Below are 23,190 nucleotides of genomic sequence, written 5' to 3'. Positions count from 1 at the left end.
CCCACTCCTCACCCCCTGGAAACCACCATTCTATTTCCTGCTTCTCTAATTTTATATTTTCTCATATAAGTGAAATCAGGCAGTTATTTGTCCTTCTGTGACTTAGCATAATATCTTCCTGGCCTATTCATGATGTTGCAGATGGTAGGATTTGCTCTTTCGAAGCCTTTATTTTGCTCTAACTACTCACCCTTTATTTGATTTGGTGAGCTTTCCTTTAAATGCAATCCCCTGGGGTGTTTTGCTGACTGAAGCTCTTCACTTCTACTGTCTTGGTCTGAAATACTTTGCCATAGCAGTTTTGCCATAGCAGGGGCAAGGACAGGACATGAGTTGGAACAAATAGAAAAGCCAGTAAACAGTGTTAATGGGAAGCCCATTTATTTGTTCCTTTATAAAATGCTAAGAGTGAAAGCAGGGGCAGGATAGGGGCAAAAAAAAAGGAGCAAATGTTAAGCTTTCATAAGGGGAACAAAAATTCCCTGAAAATCAACTATTTAATGATTTCAGTATTTGGCAAGTTGATCATCACATTGGATCAGTAAGTCAGTAGGCTCCAACTAAAATATCTTCAAGAAAAAGAACAGGATTTTAGGAAAATACAAAATGAGTAAGAAATGAGGTTATTTAGGGATATGATGAGAAAGGTGTATGTATCATCTTCCAAGAAAAAAAGCAAAGCAATCAGAAACTCCATGGGAGGAAAATGCCATACAAAAAAACTATAGAGCCAATATGAATCTGAAATTCAGCATGGCTTTAAACAATGTATAAAGTTAGAAAAAAAAGGAAAAGAAAATCCATTTGATCTGCACATAAGGAACATTCTTGGTTGATTGGCATGAGGTGAGGGATGGCGTGGCACTGGAACCATTAGAAAGGAAATTTGATAATAGCACACCATTAGAAAATACAAAAAGCAGAGGGGGTGAGCTTCAAGTATGATCAGGACATGCCTCCACTTTTCTGTAATTCTTGCAGCTTTTCCTTCCTCTGTCAGCTGAACTTTAATGCTGGTTTCCTCCTCAACTGCAAGATGTTTGCCTGTATCAATGGAGCCTCATGCTTCTTGTTCCTAATTGCGGGAGGGCAAGAGGGGCTTCCTACAGTCAGTGAGCTTTGCTGTGCTCACTGGACCGTCTCTGAACCAGTCCTCATGACCAGATGCCATGTGTTGATTGTTTTTGGTATGAATTGTCTGAATAGAACAGAAGTTACTTGAGTGGGGACAGTCTACCCCAACAACAGGCTGCTGTGCCATGAGGGAGGGGCAGGATGGGTTTGGAGGAGGCAAGCACAACATGCAACAAACCCTATTACTTTCATAGCTTTAAAGCTTTGTAGAGATTTGCCTTTTCCTTCAGTTTACCTTTAGGGTTTAGAACTGCACTGTGCAACACAGTAGCCACCATCCATGTGTGGCTATTCACATTCACATTTTAATTAATTGAAATTAAATGCAATTAAAACTGGTTTCTCAGCTGCATTAGCCATATTTCAAGTGCTAAAGAGCAAAGCTTAACTAAATCTACCATATAGGACAATACATATTTTAGACATTTCCACCAGCACACGAAGTTCTAGTGGACAGGTTGGAACATGAAGTGCTCTGACTTGAGGATGCGTATTTTCTATGGAGTATCCTCCTTAGATATGCTTTAGCCATGACTACAATGTTTGTTTCCTCCCAAAAGTTTGTAGCATCAATGAGACACAGGTTTTTCAGCTTTGGTTAATATTTCTTTCTTTTGTACTTACTTCTTCAAGGGAAGGCTTCCATGGATGACTAGACAGAGATTAAGAAGTAGACTAAGTATTTAGCCTTTCAGCACCCCTTTCTTTGTTCTCCCCTTATCCAAATCTCTCCTTACATGCCCCTTCCTCTAGACTGTGCTCCGCTCCACGATTTCCTCCTCAAGCAGTAGCTGATACTCCATGAGGCAGCTACCATATAACTTAGATTTTATGGTGCATATCCTCTTTATAGTGAAATTGATCTTAATGTATTTATGTGTCTGAGTAGTGGTTGGAGGCTTGGCTCAAGCATGGTGCAAAACTCAGTTTTTAACAAAGAGTAATAGGGGGTGGGGGGTGCAGTGATTTAAAGGTTTGCCAGGTGTTAAAAAAAATCCTCTAAGAATTAATGAGGTAATAACTATCATTTACTGAGCACTTAGTATGTGCTAGGTACTTCTTTAACTTTTTACCTATAATATTCCATTTATTATTCCCCCAAATTCTTTGAGATGATTACTATTATTTTCCTGTTTCACTGATAAGGAAGTTGAAGGGCTGAGAGGTTAATCAGTTTTCTATAGGGTCACAAGGCTATGAGATGACCCTATATAAATGGGCCAGACTTTTGATTCAAACCCAGGCAGGCAGCCTCTGTGGCTTTATCACCTTGCACTGGCTTGAGGAAGTCATCCAAAATTCACAGCACCAGCAGCTGCATTGCATCCCAGTCTAGGCTTTAAATCTTTGCTCTACCTGTTTATTACAAAGCAAACACAGACAGGGGGGTTCTCAGGTTAGTTGGTTGGTCTTATGAATCCCCCAAAGCTGAAAAGATCCTAAATAGTAAAAGTTTGCTTAAGAGTAGGAAGTCAAAGTTAAGCAGCAACTGATAAAGCAGAATTAGTGGTAAAAATCTGTTCAACATTTATTTAAACTTCTTTATTAATTTAAATCTTGCCCTATATTGACAAATCTGTTCTACAACAATAATTAGAGATTGTCAGTCGTTTTCAAAGAGTCTTATTTTTCTAGAAGAAAAAAAAATTGACTGGATCATATGCTTGTACTGGAGTTTACTAACATAGTGATTCTCAACCTTGGCTTCCCAGTAGAATCCCTTGGAGAAGCTTAAAAATTTCTACTGCTTCAGATTCTGTGTGTGTGCATGTTTGTGTGTGCGTGTGTGTACATGTGTGTGTGTAGCATTTCTCATAACTGACTCAGCTTAACATCTAAGCTGAGGGACTAAGCTTAGGTGGGATCTCCATTCTTGTCTTTGAATGGGATGTGAACTGCTTTTGGTAAATTAGACATTCAGCACTGCATGAGCCACGTCGTGCAATGAATGACGTACCTTGGTGAAAGTAAAGCCATGTTTGTGAGCCTGTGCATAGCTTACATCCCTGCCACCATGGCCGCTTTCGTCCATTGAGCAAGCACTGGGTGACTATGACAAAAGGTTGACTGATATCCACTGAGAATATCATATTATCTACCTGGTTATAATCCTCTCTACAGTGATTGCCTTTTGGTGGACATTCATATGGAGCACAAATACCTTCACAATCTGTGCCCATTCTATAAGATCATGACTGTCCACAGATCAGGTTTTTGGCTTTGAGAGCTAGCATTTTCCTCTTATATGCATCCAGCAACACTCTAATAGGCTGCTCATCTAGTTGTTTCTGGAAACACTGTTATCAATTATCGTCTTCCAAATATTTCTGTTGGCTAAAAAAATTCTGATTACTCACATGTGTTTGCTGCCCCTCGTGGTATATGTGCCACCTTCTCTTCAGTGATTAGGTACTGCTGTTGGCCTCTGCTACTCTGAGTTCTCCTCATCCCCATTGAAATCAAGGAGCCTGCATAGAGAGGTATACCTAGCCTGCAAAAGAGAGTAGACATAGAGCCTTTCAAGGATCCAGCCGCTCCTTCCACTAATGCATTTCCGAATGCTTTAGTGAAGGGAGTGCCTTCTGGACTTTCTCAGGGATCATACTTGGGAGGGGGTAGGGTGCAGGTCACACATGACAGAGTCAGACTACTGTTTGGATTCTCTCCAAAGCCTTTGGATTTTCTTTTCTGTAACATGACAGGGAAGCTCTGGAATCTCAATTTCTTTAACCATAGGTTTATCATGAAATCCAACTTTCTGTCTACCAACCAATTAGCTATTGGAGCTACCCAGTGTTGTATTCTGTCATTCTTGGTCTAAGACCCTTAGACTCCATTTCTGCACATTTTCTACAGGTTTCTGCTGATACGTATTAAGAAAGTCTTTCAATTCTTTTGATATGTAAACTGTCTCCTCCTGGGCCATAGTGTGTTCCTGCCTCCTATAGCGTGGTGATATTTGACTCTGGCTATAGGTCTGGTAGCAACAGGAAGTGGTTGTCGTGTATCTTGAGGAGAACAAGACATCTTTCCCCAGTGAGATTGCCAGAGGCTTTTCATGCAAAGGAAGGCTAGTTTCCTCAGACGTTGGAAAGCTGGTAAGAAAAGCTCAGAATAAACTTGGGGGTCAAAATTACCAGTTTTTTCTGAACCCAACAATATAGCCTCATTCTAAGATTCGGGATCTCATTATTTTCCAATCCATATTCTAACTTTCATATAAGAAACCTTACAAGATTCTGAATAAAATTGTTGTTGTAGTTCAACAACCTGTGCAACTAAATTATGTGTTTTGATTTTCAGCAATATTAACTCTGAGTCTACAAGAAATTAGAGAATGTTTAGGGCTATCGTAGAAACTCTCTGGTTCTCAAACTGTGACTTGAGCTGACTGTTAAGGGACCTGAGATTCTCACCTTCTTTCTGGTGTATTCAAGTGCACTTAAAAATATCCACCCCGCACCGCAGTCCTTGCAGTTGTCATTACTGTCGTAATTGTTATGTGGACCAACCTCTTGGGCTTCCAAGGCATTTGCTGCAGTGCATACTTCATCACAATCTAACACTGCAGATGGTTTGATTTATTATGATATCCCTGCATGCCATGGGTTACTGGTGTCCCATTTCCTATTGGCAAAAAGCTCAGCACTGTACTCAAGCCAAAGGGCACAAACAAGCCTAATCCCCAAATCACATCTTTCCAAGTCTGCATCCTGGGATCACTCTCCTTACCAATTCTGTATGATTCAAAGTCCAAACAAGATAGAAATCACACAGTAACTTGAACATGGAAAGTTTAATACCAATAACTGTTACTTGTAACAGGGGTGTAACTATAAAGGGGTAAAGAAAACTAAAAAACGCCCTAGGCTGAGCAAGAGTACCCAAGGAAAGAGCAAACTCTGAAGGGGGTTGATCCTCTTCAAGTCTGGCATTCAGACCTTGTTGAGAAGGAATTGTTGCAGGTAATGGACAGATGGACCAAGACTGGTAGATGGATATGTGGATGGAGTTATGGCATTGGCATCTTCCTGACCTGCAAGATGGTGTGAGACTGTGCACACATTGTCTGTGTCACAAGGGCCACGAGAAACAACCTTCTAGGGTACAGGTTGGCTGACGCTGCGGAGTGTGCCCACAGAGGGAGTTGAGGCATCAGGAGCCTCCTTATTGTCCGGGTGGCATGAAGTCTGGGGCACACAGTGTCCACCTTGGTAGAGTCTCAGCCTGGAAATCACTGGGCCAGGGATAGTGTCGCCAAGTCATCTCAGCTACACAGTTGGGTAGAGCATGCTGGCTGTCTCCATGAAACATGCCACTGGAAACCGTGCAGGAGAACTAAGAAGAGTCCCTTTCTCCTTCACTGTCTCTCCACTGCCCTCTACTGGCAAAGCTTATCGTCATGCCCACTGCAAAGGAGGAATGTTTAAGGGGTAAAGCTCCATTATCACACAGCAGGTAACAAAGGCTGATTTTGAAGCTGAAAGACAATAAATTAGTAGGTGGCCCAACTAGTTATATACCATTTGCTGAAAAGAAGAATGACAATCATAATTGTTTAATTCAAGAAAATACTTGAAACCTGAGAGAAGTTAAACCCAGAATCCTCCCAAATTTTCTAACAAGCTGTTTGCAAAATTCTAATTGTAAAATTTCAGCTGATGAAATAGCCGGATAAATTTCCTTTTTCTTTATTTAAGAGAAAATTATCTTTGTTTCAAAATAGTTGCAGCAGTCTCTTAATTCTCATGTCGTGACACTGCAAAATCTGAAGTTTTTTTTTTATGATTGTATATGATTGCATTTCACACAGAGAAAGCAATAGGACCTGATTATAGACAATGAAGCCTTTGATTACAGGCTAATTATCAATGTGGCCTGGTCACTTGCCAAACCCTGTCGCTCCAGGACTGATATGCCTCTCAGCTTCATGTTTATAGTGGTATACAATGCATTTCACAAATTATGGGAAATGAAATTTCTATGACTAGCTGGTGAAGGAGGTTTTTTGCTACTCTCTTAGCAAATCTCAGTTACACAATACAGTGTTATCAACTGTGTTCACCATGTTATACATTAGATACTCAGACCTTATTCATCTTATAACAAAGTTTGTACCCTTTTAACAACCTCTCCCCATTTCTCTCACCCCCTAGCTCTGGCAACCACCATTCTTACTCTCTGTTTCCAAGTTCAAACTCTTTTTTTTTTTTTTAAGATTTCACATATAAGTGGTAGCATACAGTATTTTTCTTCCTCTCTCTGGCTTAATTCATTTAGCATAATGCCCTCCAGGTTCATTTACTTCATTGCAAATGGCAAGCTTTCCTTCTATTTTTAAGGTTGAATTCCATTGTACATACACACCATATTTTCTTTATCCATTCATCCATTGACAAACACTTAGGTTGTTTCCATACCTGGTTATTGTGAGTAAATATGCAGTGAACATAGGAACACAGATATCTCTTTGAGATAATAATTTTGTTTCCTTTGGAGGTATACTCAGAAGTGGCATTGCTGGGTCATATGATAGTTCTATTTTTAGTTTCTTGAGGAAACACCATACTGTTTTCAATAGTGGCTGTATCAATTTACATTCCCAGCAACAATATACAAGGGTTCCCTTTTCTCCATATTCATGCCAACATTTATTATCTGTTGTATTTTTGATAATAGACATCCTAACAGGTGATATCTTCTTGTGGTTTTGAATCATATTTCCCTGGTGATTACTGATGTTGAGCACATTTTTGGTTGGCGATTTCTATGTCTTCTTTGGAAAAACATCTATTCAGGTCCTTTGTCCATTTTTTAATTGGGTTGTTTTTTTGCTTTTGAGTTGTATGAGTTCCTTATATATTTTGTATATTAATCCCTTATTGGATATTTGGTTTGCAAACATTTTCACTCATTCTATAGATTGCCTTTTCATTCATTAATGGTTTTCTTTGCTGTACTGAAGTTTTTTAGTTTTATGTAGTCCCACTTGTCTGTTTTTACTTTTGCTGCCTTTGCTTTTGGTGTCAAATCCAATCAGTTATTGCCAAGACCAACGTCAAGGAGTTTACTTCTTATGTTTTCTTCTAGGACTTTTATGATTTCAGGTCTATGTTTAATCCATTTTGAATTGATTTTTGTTTATGGTATAAGATAAGGGTGCAGTTTCATTCTTTTGCATATGCATATCCAGTTTTCCTAGTGTCATTTATTGAAGGAACTATCCTTTCCCCAATTGTATATTCTTTGTGTCTTTGTTAAAAATTAATTGACCATATATGCATGGGTTTATTTCTGGGCTCTCTATTCTGTTTCATTGACCTATGATGTCTACAGCTTTGTTCTTTCTCAGGATTGCTTTGGCTATTTGGGGGTTTTTGTGTGTGATTTTATACCAATTTTAGGATTATTTTTCTCATCTGTGAAATATTCCTTTGGAATTTTGATAAGGAATGTATTGAATCTGTAGATTACATTTGGTAGTATGGACATTTTAACACTATTAATTTTCTAATGTATGAATGTGAATAGCATTCCATTTATTTGTCTTCTTCAATTTCTTTTACAAATGTTTTATAATTTCAGTGTACAGATCTTTCACCTCCTTAGTTAAATTTACTTCTAAGTATTTTATTCTTTTTTGAAGCTATTGAAAATGGTATTATTTTCTTAATTTCTCTTTCTGATAGTTTGTCATTAATGTGTAGAAATGCAGCTGATTTTTGTATATTGATTTTGTATCCTGTAAACTTTACTGAATTCACTTATCATTCCTAACAAATTTTGGTGGAGTCCTTAGGGTTTTCTATACATAATATCATGTCATCAGCAAACAGATAATTTTGGTTCTTCCTGTCTGTTTCAAATTTCTTTTATTTCTTATTCCTGTCTGATTGCTCTGGCTAGGACTTCCATCATTATATTGAATAAAGGTGATGAGAGTGGGTGTCCTTATCTTGTTTCTGATCATAAAGGAAAAGCTTTCAGCTTTTCATCATTATGATGTCAGCTGTGGGTTTGTCACATATGGCCTTTATTATATAACATTTCTTCTATATCCAAGTTGTTGCGAGTTTTTATTATAAATGGGTATTGAATTTTGTCAAATGCTTTTCTGCATCTATTTAGATGATTATATGTTTTTTTACAGTCTTCATTTTCATATGGTGTATCACATTTATTGATTTGCATATATTGAACCATTCTTGTGTCTGAGGAATAAATCTCACTTAATCATGGTGTATTTTCCTTTGAATGAATTGTTGAATTTGGTTTGCTAATACTTTGTTGAGAATTTTTGCATCTATATTCATCAGGAATATTCGCCTGTAGTTTTCTTCTAGTATCCTTTGTCTGGCTTGTATCAGGGTAATACTGACCTTGTAAAATGAGTTTGGAAGTGTTCCCTCCTGTTCTGTTTTTTGGAAGAGTTTGAGATTAGTTTTAATTCTTAATTAAATGTTTAGCTGAATTTACCAGTGAACCCATATGGTCCTGGACTTTTCTTTGTTTGGATGTTTTTGATTACTGATATAATCTCCTTACTAGTAATTGCTCTATTCAGATTTTCTATTTCTTCATGACTTAGTCTTTGTAGGTTGTATGTTTCTAGGAATTTATCAGTTTCTTAAAGGTTATCTACTTTGTTAGCATATAATTTTCATAGTAGTTTCTTATGATCCTTAGTATTTCTGTGGTATCAGTTGTAATGTTTCCTCTTTCATTTCTGATTTTATTTTTTTGAGTCTTCTTTCGTTTTCCTTTATTAATCTAGCTAAAAGATTGTCAATTTTATTTATCTTTTCAATAAAAAGCTCTTTTATTGATATTTTCCATCATCTTTCTAGTCTCTACTCATTTATTTCATTTTATTTACTTTCTTCCAATAACTTTGGACTTAGTTTGTTCCTCTTTTTCTAATTCTTTGAGCTGTAGAGTTAGGTTGTTTATTTGAAATCCATCTTTTTTCTTAATGTAGGAGTTCATCACTGTAACATTTCCTCTTAGAATGGCTTTTGCTGCATCCTATAAGTTTTGGTATTTTGTGTATCCATTTTTATTTGTCTCAAGATATTTTATTTCACTTTTGATTTCTTCCTTGACCCATTTGGTTGATCAAGAATATGTTGTTTAACCCCCACATATTTGTGAATTTTCCAGGTTTCCCCTTGTAATTGACTTCTAGTTTTCTGGCAGAAAAAATGATTGATATGATTTCAATCTTACTAAGTTTTTAAGGCTTGTTTTGTGGCTTAACATATGATCTATCCTGGAAGCTGTTCCATGTGTATTCTTAGAAGAATGTGTATTGTGCTGCTATTGTATAGGATTTTATATGTATATATATATGGTATAGAATTATATATAACTATAATATACAATTATAATATATTGTAATATATATATCTGTTAGGTCCACATGGTACCCTTAGCCAGCCACTTGTGAAGCATGCAGTCACATCCCTACCAGGGAAAGACTGGGAGATAAGTGTTTTTGCCAGCTCTCACTCTACTGAACCCTGGGACCATAGCTGTGCCAAGCGCTTATGTGCCCTTTAACAACTGTTTCTTTGTTTGTTGTAGTCCTTTGGGACTTGTAAATGCAAGCCCCATTCACTTTCAGAGCTAGGTGATTTGGGTGCTTGTCCCTTAGGTGGTAGCCTTAAAAGTTGGTACACAGAGGAAATTGTGGTGCAAATCCTTCACTCTGCAGGAAGAAGCTGGAAGTGGGGGTTCCCTCCTGATTATATGGCAGTGTGCCAGGGGTGGCTTTTATGGTGAGAGTGTGTCTCAGCATTTACTACCTTTTTACCTTTTTTGATATGGGGATTTTCTATCACCTGATGTGTAGGAGTCACTCAACTCCGGATTTCTCTCAGAGGGAATTGCTTCATGTGGCTGTACTCAGTGCATCCATGGGAGGAGGGAAATTCAGCAGCCTCCTATGTCACTATCTTGTCTGGATCCCCCAGGTTACCTCAAACACTTTAAAGGACTAGAAACCTAAGAAGCAATATGTGAGAAATGATTTCATCAAATGCAAAAATTAATATCAACATATTAGTTGTAAGGGCTATCACTTGTATTGTGTCCTTTAATCCTGATGACTCCCCAGAAACAGAAGTATTATCACTCCCATTTTAGAGATAAGAAAGCTGAGATACAGGAAGGATAAATAACTTGCCCAGGTTACTAAGTCACAGAACCCAGTTGAAAAGCCAATTTACCTCCTTTGATGCATATATTTTTTTTACTTTGTTGCCTCTTAATAACAATTAAAACTTGTTAAAATACTTACTTAACACCTAAATAAAATGTCATCACAGGCTACATAGGGAAATTACATCAAATGCCCATGCAACTGGAACAAATAAGATTTTGGTATGAGAGGAGTATATAATTATATGAGCAATTAACTTATTACCTATTTTATTCAGTGTGCTGTAACAACCCCCCATTTCTTTCTTTCTTTTTCCTTTTCTTTCTTCCTTTTTTTTTTACTGGCTCAGAAAGTCTAAGTACATAATGAACAAAATATAATTTCTCTCACGTTATTTATGGGCTCCTTCCTTCCGTGTAGTTTTCTAATTGTAACAGGGTCAGCTTCAATTTGCCATATGGAAACTTAATTGAAAATGAATGGATAATCCAGACCACTAAAAGGTCAATCCTATAAGGAGAGAAAATAGGGCAAGTTAATAATTTAACATCATATAGGATTTACTGCCTTTTAATTTTCTACACATGTATACTAGTCTTTCATAAGCACTAGCTCTGGTTTTGAGAATTGCAAAGATCTTGCCTTTAAAGTGTTCTGTAAAGTAAACCACTGAAGAACTCTGAGGCTGTCTGCTCTTCTTCTAGGAAAGTGTTAATTAGATTTGATAGTATTATTTAAAATATTTGCTGAAACAGTGCATGTCAAGCATAATTCCAACAATAAAAAGTGTTAATGAAATAGATATTTTTGTGAGTTTGCCCCCTTTTTGAGCTATGCAACGTTGGGCTAGGAGGAATCAAGTCCTGTGATTTACAACTTTAAAAAAATGTTTTTCTAACAATAGGAAAAGTTGCAGAATCACCTTTCCTGCAGAATGAAACATGTTGACTAGAGGTCCACCTGTTCAGGACCAGAAAGCAGCTATGTATTCTTCAACACTTGCTCCCTCTCCTATAGCACTACCCTTCTCCATCCTACCTGCCACATATGTAGATATAATTTAGTTGAAGCTTCAAAGTAGTTGTTTTACTAAAGAGTCCTATTATTTTGAGTGGGAGATGTATCAACCAAATTTATAACTCATTTTAAAATTCAACTTTATTAAAAAATAATTTACTTAAAATAAACTGCATCCATTTAAAGAATAAAATTTGATGAGTTTTGACAGTTAACACCAGTGAACCACCACCATTATCATGATACAAAACCTTTCTATCACCTCCAAAAGATTCCTCAGGCTCACTTATAATTCATCTTTCCCTTAGCTCACAGCTCCAGGAAATACTTGGTCTACTCTTTGTTACTCGAGATTAATTTGCATTTTCTAGCTTTTCATATACTCTGAAGACTTTTGTTTCTGACTTTTTCCATCCATATGGACAGGTTTTTTTCCTACTGAGTAGTATTCCATTGTATGAATATACTACATTTGGTTTATCTGTTTGATTGTTGATGGGAATTTGGTTTGTTTATAATTGGGCCCATTATTAATAAAGGTTCCATGAACATTCACATACAAGTATTTGTGTAAACAAAAATTATAATACTCTTCTGTAAACACCTAGGAGTAGAATGGCTGGGTTGTATGGTAGATGTATACTTATTTTTTTAAGAAATGTCAAAATTTTTTCCAAAGTGGTTTTCCATTTTATATTCCATCAGTGGTATATGAGCATTTCAGCTGCTCCACATCTTTGCTAACACTTGGTATTATCAGTCTTTTAAATTTTAAGAAGTTTAATGATTATATATTGGTATTATATGGTCTTATTTCCTCAGTGATTAATAATGTTGAGCATATTTTTATGTATTTGTTGGCCATTTGTACATCTCCATTTTTATGTGTCTGTTCAAATTATTGAGTTGATTGTCTTCTTATTAATGAGTTGTAAAAGTTCTTTGTAAATTCAGGGTACAACTTCTTTTTTTAGGTATCTTCTTTGTGAATATTTTCTCCCAGTTAAGAGTTCTCACTATTGACACCATGAAACCATTAATGGTTCCTATAACCCATTTTTGAGGCATATTATATGGCTGGCAAAGCAAAAGAAAAAAGATAATGCATTATTCCATAAGATAATTTTAAAATATACATTATTCACTAATTAGCAGTGATTATCTTCTTCTCAGCCTAGGCTATAAACTATATACTTCATGGTCTGATTCTTCTTCTCTGAAAATAGTACATTATAGTTAATGCACAGGGATTTTCTTGACACTAATATCCTTGCTATTTTAATGTCTAGTTTAACACACACAGACCTGCACACACATAAACACAAACACACACACAATGCAATTAAATGACCCCAAACCATAATTTCCTGTTAAGTATTTGTCTTCTTATGTAAATGGACCTTCTTCCAAATGTGGAAATACCTGCTTAACAAGTGTCTTGCCATTAGCCCACAAAACAGGCATAGACATTTATTAGAAAAACGAAGTGGACTCAGCACTCATTCCCAGCCTGAGATGCTGAGCATTAAGGCTGAACTCAGAAGAGCTTTTACAACCAATTGATACAGCTCTGAAAATGGAGTTTTCCACTGGTAATGCCCGAGACCCTTGAGTACAGAACTAGGCTCTGTGGTAATAAACATCTGACATTTTCATTTGCAAGTATTCATGTTTCATTTTAGATAATGTTCCCCCTATTTACTTCTTCAGCAGTAACGCATCAAATATCCTACAGTGTAATCTTTCTCTCAGCACTTATCAATGAACTATGAAATAGTATTAAATAGAATTAATTAGAAGTTTTAATGAATCATGTCTGTCCTCATTTATTATACAATGTAATTTTCAAGGAGTGATTAATTACAAGTTACAGATGAGTGAATGGTTAATGTAGTTTGTTAACCTTACTAAGGAGTGACTGTACACAGCAAGCTGCTTCTCCTCTGTTTATTAGCACTTGGCTTGTACTACCATCAGTTGAAGTGAATGAAAAGGTTTTAGTGACTTTGCAATTAATATGCACTGTCAGCTAATAATTTACTCCCTTATTTTGTTTCCTGTACATTATATGAACATTGTTGAGATTCAAAGGCTGAATTTAGCTACCCTTATTTTGAAGTGTTTCTATGTAACTATTAATATGCCCATATCATGGCCATCTGAACTGCATGATTATTTTAAGTAGACCCTATTTAATACAAGGTAGCTTGTTTGAAATGAGTCTTCCTGTATATTTCCTTGAAGAATATACCAATTTACCACATTATTATTGTCATTATCTAAAAAGTGGTAGCTGGCTGCCTTTCATTTTCAGTTTTCTTACATGCACCCTTCAGAAGCAGAATAATGCCTAAGCTGACAAAAATATAGTAGCTAAATACAAAATACTTTTGTGGACAAGAAGTAATTGAGACTGGTGTATGGGAATGCCATAAGGGTTTTTGCCTTCCCAACAGCCACTCTAACATAAGACCATGGCATCCTTGGGGATGAGCCACCATCTTACAACATTCTAGTCTGTTTTTCCTTTAAAGGACTCATTAACAACTATGGTTGTATGGAGGTGGAAAGACGTCATGGCATGTCTCCCACAATACCTCCATTTGTTGGCTGAAGTGTAGCAACTCATTTTTGCTGTGCAAAGCAGACACTGGTGTTTTCTGTTCTGAATCTAAGGAAGTTTGATAGCTCTTTGGAGGCCCAGCTAACCTCAGTAGGAAAAATAACAATATTTAATTACATCCCTGTGATATTTAACAACTTTCATTATTTTCTCATAGGCATTATCTTATTAAATCTAGGTAAAAATCTCATGAATGAGGAAACTATGATTAAAAGATGTTAACTGACTTATCCAGCACCCCTCAAGAAGTGAATGGATGAACGAAACATTCATTAATTTAACAACCATTTACTGAGCACCTAATATGAGATACCTACTACTCTTTTGCGGCCTGGATAAGACAAAGCCCTTTTCATCATAGACCTTAGATACCAATAGGGGAGACAAGAAATAAATGAATAAAGATAGTGATAAGTCCTGTGAAGAAAATTAAAAAGGAAAAAGGTTAGAGAGAAACAAGGCATGAGGAAGGTTATTTTAGAAAAGGCGGTCGGAGAAAGGCTCCTTTAAGAAATGTTATATAGAACAAAACTGACTGATGAAAAAGTCAGTTATATGAAGAAAAATTCCAGGCAGCAAGAACAGCCAATTCAAAGGTCGTGAGCCCTTTGGTGTGTTTGAGGTAGATTAAGAGACCAGTGTGGCTGAAGACAGATATAGCTAGGAAGAGATGAAGTTAGAGAGATAGACAGGCAAGAGATCTTCTAGTTAGTTCCCTCGGGGGCATTGGCAAAGATTTTGGATTTAAACTCAAGAGAATGGGTGCTGAAAGGAACTTTCCAATTCAATTTTGCCCAGAATTTTTAGGACATGAGAAATGGAAGACAATGTTCTAGAACATCAGGTAGCATTTTAATCTCCATTTCTTGTTATAAGGAAGAAAGGTAGAAAAAGGAGTTTCCCCATGAGCCTAGAATTTGAAGCTATTAATATAAAAGTATACCGGCAATGTCCTGTCTTCCTTAGAGAACTGAACTTTCAGACAAGCAATGCTCTTTGAAGTCAGGGACTGTGTCTTACGCACTTTTCATTCTGTTTGGCACACAAATCAATGTCTCATGTTTCCAATCAGTGCTCTCTGAAATGAACTGAATGGCCTGATACGTATTGTTCTGCCCAACCTATGTCTGAAAAATCGTGATAGAATAGGCCATGTTATTTGAAATCGCTGTAACAGAACAGAAGGATCCAGAAAGCAGTCCTCACTTGGCACTTGGCTTCACAGTATATGCTATTGATCCAGGCATCCAATTTGTCTGTAGTGGGGTATTGCTAATCCCTGATGCAAGTGTATAGTAATGCACTTATTTTGAAAACATTTTCTTTGCTTAAATCTACATTTTCTCACCTACCTCCCCAAGTAAAATTGTGAAGATTCACTAACGTTAATTCTCAAAGGAATGCTATGGAAAATCTATTCCTTCTACCACTCTCCACAGACTCTGAGAGGTGATGGGCTCAGATGAAGGAGCAATACCATTTTATGTTACAGCAATAGGATTTTACTCCGGAATCTCAATACCATAAACTTTTAAGAGTCAAATTTTTTTATCGATCCACTTTAAAGTGCATGCCTTTATAATCACAAAAGCAAGTGTAAGAGAGGAAAAAACTTTCCCCACTACTCTCTTAGGTTCAGTGACTGGGGCCTGCAAGGTTTGTTACCCTGATGTGGTGATGGTTTTAAAGGTATACGTGTATGTCCGTTCTGTTCTACTATTAGTAGACTGGAAGGTAAATTTCAATGTAATAAGCACACTATATGAACACAGGAATATGAAACAAGGGTCCAGCTTTTGCCAAGTTCTATTATATAGTAATTGACATAACTAAAGGGAAGAGAAAAATTGTTTTTAATTACAAGATATTATGCAAGTGCTAAACTGTATGCTGCATTATGTAAACATATATTAAGTTTCTCAGAAGAGATATAAGTTAGAATGAAAGTTTGAGGAGAAAATCACTAGTCAGTTCATAATTTGATCTTTGATAGACTTTATTTTTTAGAGGAGCTTTGGTTCACAGAAGAATTGAGCAGAAAGTAGAGAGTTCTCATAGACCCCCTGTTGTCTCCCCACACGTAAAACCTCCCCCACTATCAATATCTGGCACCAGAGTGGGACGTTTGTTACCAATCAGATGAACCAACATTGACAACTAATTATAACCCACAGTTCATAATTTACATTAGGGATCACTCCGGATGATGTACATTCTATGGGTTTTGACAGCTGTGTAATGGCATGTCTCCATCATTATATTATCATATGGAATAGCTTCACTGCCTTAAATCTCCTTTGTGCCCTGCCTATTCATCCCTCCTTCCCTTCAGCCCCTTGCAACCACTGATCTTTTTACTCTCTCCACATGAATCTACTTTTCCAACTCTAAATTTTATGAGCTTACAGATCAAGTAGTTCAATGAACATTTAGCATTCAATTTGAGATGTGTTTTCACTGCAAAATATAGATCAGATTCTAAAGGCTTAGTATGAAAACAATGTAAAGTGTCTCAATTTTTCATACTGATGACATGTTGAAATAATAACAGTTTGGCTATATTGAGTGAAATAATACATGTCCTTAAAGTTAATTTTGTCTATTTATTCTTACATTTTTAATGTGGCTACAAACATTTTAAAAACAATATGTGGCTTACATTATATTACTGGACAGTGTTCCTTTAGACTTAAGATAGCTGAACTCCAGAAATATCATTAACTGGGAGATCAAGCATTTCTCAGACATTATGAGTAACCTGCCTTCCACTCTATTTCATTAAGTTAATATTAGAGAAAAATTTAAGAAATTTGCCTGAGTAAATATGATCACCTGTAGACTAAGATTAAATCATCATAGGTTGGTATGTGGATTTAGTGAAACAATATAAAGGAGTTAAACATTTTAACCATAAACATGGAAAATGAGTCCCTGTTTTTATATGATATCCATGGGTCTTATAACCACATGACCCCATTTTGCCTGTAAACATCACCCCTCACATTCCCTTCAGCTTTTTAGTGAGCATCTTTTCCATGTGGGGTATTGATCTAATAACAAATGCCAGAATTTTCCCAAGAAAATGGAAGTAGCCAGGTAGAACTAGTTTATTTTTATCATGAGTTGATAGCCTTCTCTCTTCTTTCTACCTCATCATACATTAAATATGAAATCAGAAAGAAGGAGGGAGAAACTGGAACTGCAAAGGGTTTTTGGAGAGAGAACAAGTGGAAGGTTGCACATCTGTACTCTCAGCTTTTCTTAGCTCTTAAATTCACTGATGCTTAAAGGGGGAAATAGCACTTAAAACTGCTATACTGGTACTCACGCTCAATCCGTAAGTCTGCTCTCATCTGTGCTTCTACGATGCTGGGGGTGGGGGCCGGTGGAGGAAAAGTGTTCTTTTCATGCTCACTCAACTCTCTCCCAGTTCTTGCCTGCACGTGACGTGCAGGAGGACATGAGAGCATGAAAATCTTTGACTGAATTCTGAATGGCACCTTGCTGTTTCTACCTCAGCACACGTTCTTAGAGCACCTTTGCTTTGGTCTCTAAGTTAGATGATTTTCATTAGCTATTTGGGCTCATCTACAATAAAATAACAAACCCACCTGTAAATGGGTGCCAGGGTTTGGCTGTCCATAAAAGGAGAGCTAGGACATATACCTCACAGTTTTTAAAAGAGCTGAGAAGGATATCTGACAAGTATCATTTAACATCTATTACCTCCTTTCCTATCTGAGTAGAAGGATGGCATAGTATTCTTATAAGTTCTATTTTAAAGAAATGAAAGATTTAAAGAATTGTAAAGAGCACTTGAAGAGTGAAATAAATGCATCTCTGATTTTAAAGTTCTATCAGATTGAGAAGTCACTTCCTGTTTATCCACATACCATGTTCATTCTCACTTCATGATGCTTCCTTCTGTCTGGAATCCTCTTCCTACTGCATGCCTATGACTTGTCAACCACCTCCTCTTCATCCTCCATATTTCAAATGAAATGCCATTATCTCATGGAGGCTGAGTATAGTTTAAAATCAAAATTAAAATAATGATTGGAATTCTTATTTCTTAAAACCAGTGAAAGCAGTAAGATGCTGGGAGAAAGTGATAAAAGTTTAATCATCTCTAAAATCCGTGACCTTCAGGGTAACTTGGAGGTACCCCTTTATTACACTTGCAAATTACCCTACACTTCTTCATAGCACACAGCACAATTATAATTAACTTTTCAATACCTGTCTCAGTGACTAGACTACAGATAAAAGTAAAGAGACTGTCAGCTCAGAATAAAAATAAGCTCCATGAGGGAAAATGTTGTTCTGGACTTTATTCCCAATACCCAACCTAGTTCCTGGAATATAGTAGGCACTGAATAAAGATTTATTGAGTGAATTAATAAATAAATGCAAGAATGAAGAGGTTATACTTCATGTTCATAAGTAATGCTTTACCAGAAAGGATATTTTGGGAAATAGACCACAAACCCATACATGTGGAATGATTGAAATCAATGAATAGAATATTTCCTTCACTTTTCAATATAAAGCGCTTCAATATCAAAAGTCTGTACACGTTCTTTAACCAACGGCTGAAATGTGCTGTTGTAAATGAGCTAGGTCATCATCTGTATAGCAAGATGTAATAACAAAACTCTGAAGTTAATAAATCAATCGTGTGTATGTTTAGGATATACTATTAACATCAAAAGAAAAAAAGAAGGATAGAGACCTTCAAGATGGCAGAGGAGTAAGACATGGAGATCACCTTCCTCCCCACAAATACATCAGAAATATATCTACATGAGGAACAACTCCTACAGAACACCTACTGAACGCTGGCAGAAGACCTCAGACCTCCCAAAAGGCAAGAAACTCCCCACGTACCTGGGTAGGGCAAAAGGAAAAAGAAGAAACAAAGTCAAAAGAATAGGGACAGGACCTGCACCTCTGGGAGGAAGCTGTGAAGGAAGAGAAGTTTCCACACACTAGAAGCCCCTTCACTGGCGGAGACGGGGGTGGCGGTGGGGAAGCTTCAGAGCCACGGAGGAGAGCGCAGCAACAGGGGTGCAGAGGGCAAAGCGGAGAGATTCCCACACAGAGGATTGGTGCCGACCAGCACTCACCAGCCCAGGAGGCTTCTCTGCTCACCTGCTGGGGCGGGTGGAGGCTGGGAGCTGAGGCTCAGGCTTCAGAGGTCAGATCTCAGGGAGAGGACTGGGGCTGGCTTCATGAACACAGCCTGAAGAGGGCTAGTGCTCCACAGCTAGACAGGAGGGAGTCCGGAAAAAAGTCTGAAACTGCCGAAGAGGGGTGCACAAGGAGAGGGGATTCAGAGCACCGCCTAAACGAGTTCCAGAGATGGGCGCGAGCCGTTGCTATCAGCGCAGACACCAGGGACGGGCACGAAACGCTAAGGCTGCTGCTGCAGCAAAGAAGCCTGCATGCAAGCACAGGTCATTATCCACACCTCCCTTCCCAGGAGCCTGTGCAGCCCGCCACTGCCAGGGTCCCGGGATCCAGGGACAACTTCCCCGGGAGAACACACAGTGCGCCTCAGGATGTTGCAATGTCACACCGGCCTCTGCCACCGCAGGCTCACCCCGCATACCGTACGTCTCCCTCCCCGCTACCTGAGTGAGCCAGAGGCCCCTAATCAGCTGCTAGTTTAACCCCGTCCTGTCTGACCAAAGAACAGACGCCCTCAGGTGACCTACACGCAGAGGCGGGGCCAAATCCAAAGCTGAACCCCGGGAGCTATGTGAACAAAGAAGAGAAAGGGAAATCTCTCCCAGCAGCCTCAGGAGAGGCGGATTAAATCTCCACAATCAACCTGATGTACCCTGCATCTCTGGAATACCTGAATAGACAAAGAATCATCCCAAATTGAGACAGTGGACTTTGAGAGCAACTGTAGACTTGGGGTTTGCTTTCTGCATCTAATTTCTTTCTGGTATTATCTTTATCTTAGTTTAGTATTTAGAGTTTATTATCATTGGTAGATTTGTTTATTGAGTTGCTTGCTCTCTTCCTTTTTTTCCTTTAATATATAGATATATGTATTGTTTTCCTTTTTCTCTTTCTGTGAGTGTGTATGCATATGTTTATTTGTGTGATTTTTTTCTGTATAGCTTTGCTTTTACCATTTGTTCTAGGGCTCTGTCTGTCTTTTTTTTTTTAGCATACTTTTTAGTGCTTGTTATCATTGGTGGATTTGTTTTTTGGTTAGGTTGCTCTCTTCTTTATTTCTTTCCTTTTTTATTACTTTTTAACTTTTTAATTTTTAATAATTTAAAAATTTATTTTATTTTATTTCATTTTTTCCTTTCTTTCATTCCTTTTTTCTCCCTTTTCTTCTGAGCCATGTGGCTGACAGGGTCTTGGTGCTCTGGCTGGGTGTCCAGCGTGAGCTTCTGAGGTGGGAGAGCTGAGTTCAGGACATTGGTCCACCAGAGACCTCCTAGCTCCATGTAATATCAAACAGCGAAAGATCTCCCAGAGATCTCCATCTCAACGCTAAGACCCAGCTCCACTCAACGACCAGCAAGCTACAGTGCTGCACACCCTATGGCAAACAACTAGCAAGACAGGAACATGACCTCACCCATTGGCAGAGAGGCTGCCTAAAATCATAATAAGGTCACAGACACCCCAAAACACACCACCGGACATGGTCCTGCCCACCAGAAAGACAACTTCCAACCTCATCCACCAGAACACAAGCACTAGTCCCCTCTACCAGGAAGCCTACACAACCCACTGAACCAAACTTAGCCACTGGGGGCAGACACCAAAAACAACGGGAACTACAAACCTGCAGCCTGTGAAAAGGACAGCCCAAACAAACACAGTAAGTTAAGCAAAATGAGAAGACAGAAAAATACACAGCAGATAAAGGAGCAAGGTAAAAACCCACCAGACGAAACAAATGAAGGGCAAAGAAGCAGTCTACCTGAAAAGGAATTCAGAGTAATGATAGTAAAGATGATCCAAAATCTTGGAAATAGAATGGAGAAAATACATAAAACGTTTAACAAGGACTTAGAAGACCGAAAGAGCAATAAAACAATGATGAACAACACAATAAATTAAATTAAAAATTCTCTAGAAGGAAACAATAGCAGAATAACTGAGGCAGAACGGACAAGTGACCTGGAAGATGAAATAGTGGAAATAACTACCACAGAGCAGAATAAAGAAAAAAGAATGAAAAGAGTTCAGGACAGTCTCAGAGACTTCTGGGACAACACTAAACACACCAACATTTGAATAATAGGGGTCCCAGAAGAAGAGAAAAAGAAAGGGACTGAGAAAATATTTGAAGAGATTATACTTGAAAGCTTCCCTAATATGGGAGGGAAATAGTCAATCAAGTCCAGGAAGTGAAGAGAGTCCCATACAGGATCAATCCAAGGGAAAACATGCCAAGAAATATATTAATCAAACTATCAAAAAGTAAATACAAATAAAAAATAAAATACCTAGGAATAAACCTACTTAAGGAGACAAAAGACCTTTATGCAGTAAACTATAAGACACTGATGAAGGAAATTAAAGACGACACAATCAGATCGAGAGGTATACCATATTCTTGGATTGGAAGAATCAACATTGTGAAAATGACTATACTACCCAAAGCATTCTACAGATTCAATGCAATCCCTATCAAACTACCAATGGCATTTTTCACACAACTAGAACAAAAAATTTCACAATTTGTATGGAAACACAAAAGACCCCAAGTAGCCAAAGCAATCTTGAGAAAGAAAAACAGAGCTGGAGGAATCAGGCTCCCAGACTTCAGACTACACTACAAAGGTACAGTAATCAAGACAGTATGGTACTGGCACAAAAACAGAAATATAGGGCTTCCCTGGTGGCGCAGTGGTTGAGAGTCCACCTGCCAATGCAGGGGATACGGGTTCATGCCCCGGTCCGGGAAGATCCCACATGCTTCAGAGCAGCTAGGCCCGTGAGCCATGGATGCTGAGCCTGCGCGTCTGGAAGCTGTTGCTCTGCAACGGAAGAGGCCACAACAGTGAGAGGTCCGCGTACCACAAAAAAAACAAACAAACAAAAAAAAACAAATATAGATCAATGGAACAGGATAGAAAGCCCAGAGATAAACCCACGCATATATGGTCACCTTATCTTTGATAAAGGAGGCAAGAATATACAATGGAAAAAAGACAGCCTTTTCAATAAGTGGTGCTGGGAAAATTGGACAGCTACATGTAAAAGAATGAAATTAGAACACTCCCTAACACCATATACAAAAATAAACTCCAGATGGATTAAAGACCTAAATGTAAGGCCAGACACTATAAAACTCTTAGAGGAAAACATAGGCAGAACATTCTATGACATAAATCACAGCAAGATCCTTTTTGACCCACCTCCCAGAGAAGTGGAAATAAAAACTAAGATAAACAAACGGGACCAAATGAAACTTAAAAGCTGTTGCACAGCATAGGAAACCATAAACAAGATGAAAAGACACCTCTCAGAATGGGAGAAAATATTTGCAAATGAAGCAACTTACAAAGGATTAATCTCCAAAATATACAAGCAGCTCATGCAGCTCAATATCAAGAAAACAAACAACCCAATCCAAAAACGGGCAGAAGCCCTAAATAGACATTTCTCCAAAGAAGATATACAGATTGCCAACAAACACATGAACGGATGCTCAACATTACTAATCATTAGAGAAATGCAAATCAAAACTACAATGAGGTATCACCTCACACCACAGAATGGCCATCATCAAAAACTCTACAAACAATAAATGCTGGAGAGGGTATGGAGAAAAGGGAACACTCTTGCACTGTTGTTGGGAAGGTGAATTGATACAGCCACTATAGAGAACAGTATGGTAAAAAACTAGAAATAGAACTACCATATGACCCAGTAATCCCACTACTGGGCATATACCCTGAGAAAACCATAATTCAAAAAGTGTCACGTACCACAGCGTTCATTGCAGCTCTATTTACTATAGCTAGGACATGGAAGCAACCTAAGTGTCCATCAACAGATGAATGGATAAAGAAGATGTGGCACATATATACAATGGCATATTATTCAGCAATAAAAAAAATGAAATTGAGTTATTTGTAGTGAGGTAGATGGTCCTCGAGTCTGTCATACAGATTGAAGTAAGTCAGAAAGAGAAAAACAAATACTGTATGCTAACACATATTTATGGAATCTAAAAAAAAAAAAATGGTTCTGAAGAACCTAGGGGCAGGATAGG

Source organism: Globicephala melas, chromosome 6 (genome assembly GCF_963455315.2).
Source record: "Globicephala melas chromosome 6, mGloMel1.2, whole genome shotgun sequence".
Lineage (NCBI taxonomy): Eukaryota > Metazoa > Chordata > Mammalia > Artiodactyla > Delphinidae > Globicephala > Globicephala melas.
This window is presented reverse-complemented; position numbering follows the sequence as displayed.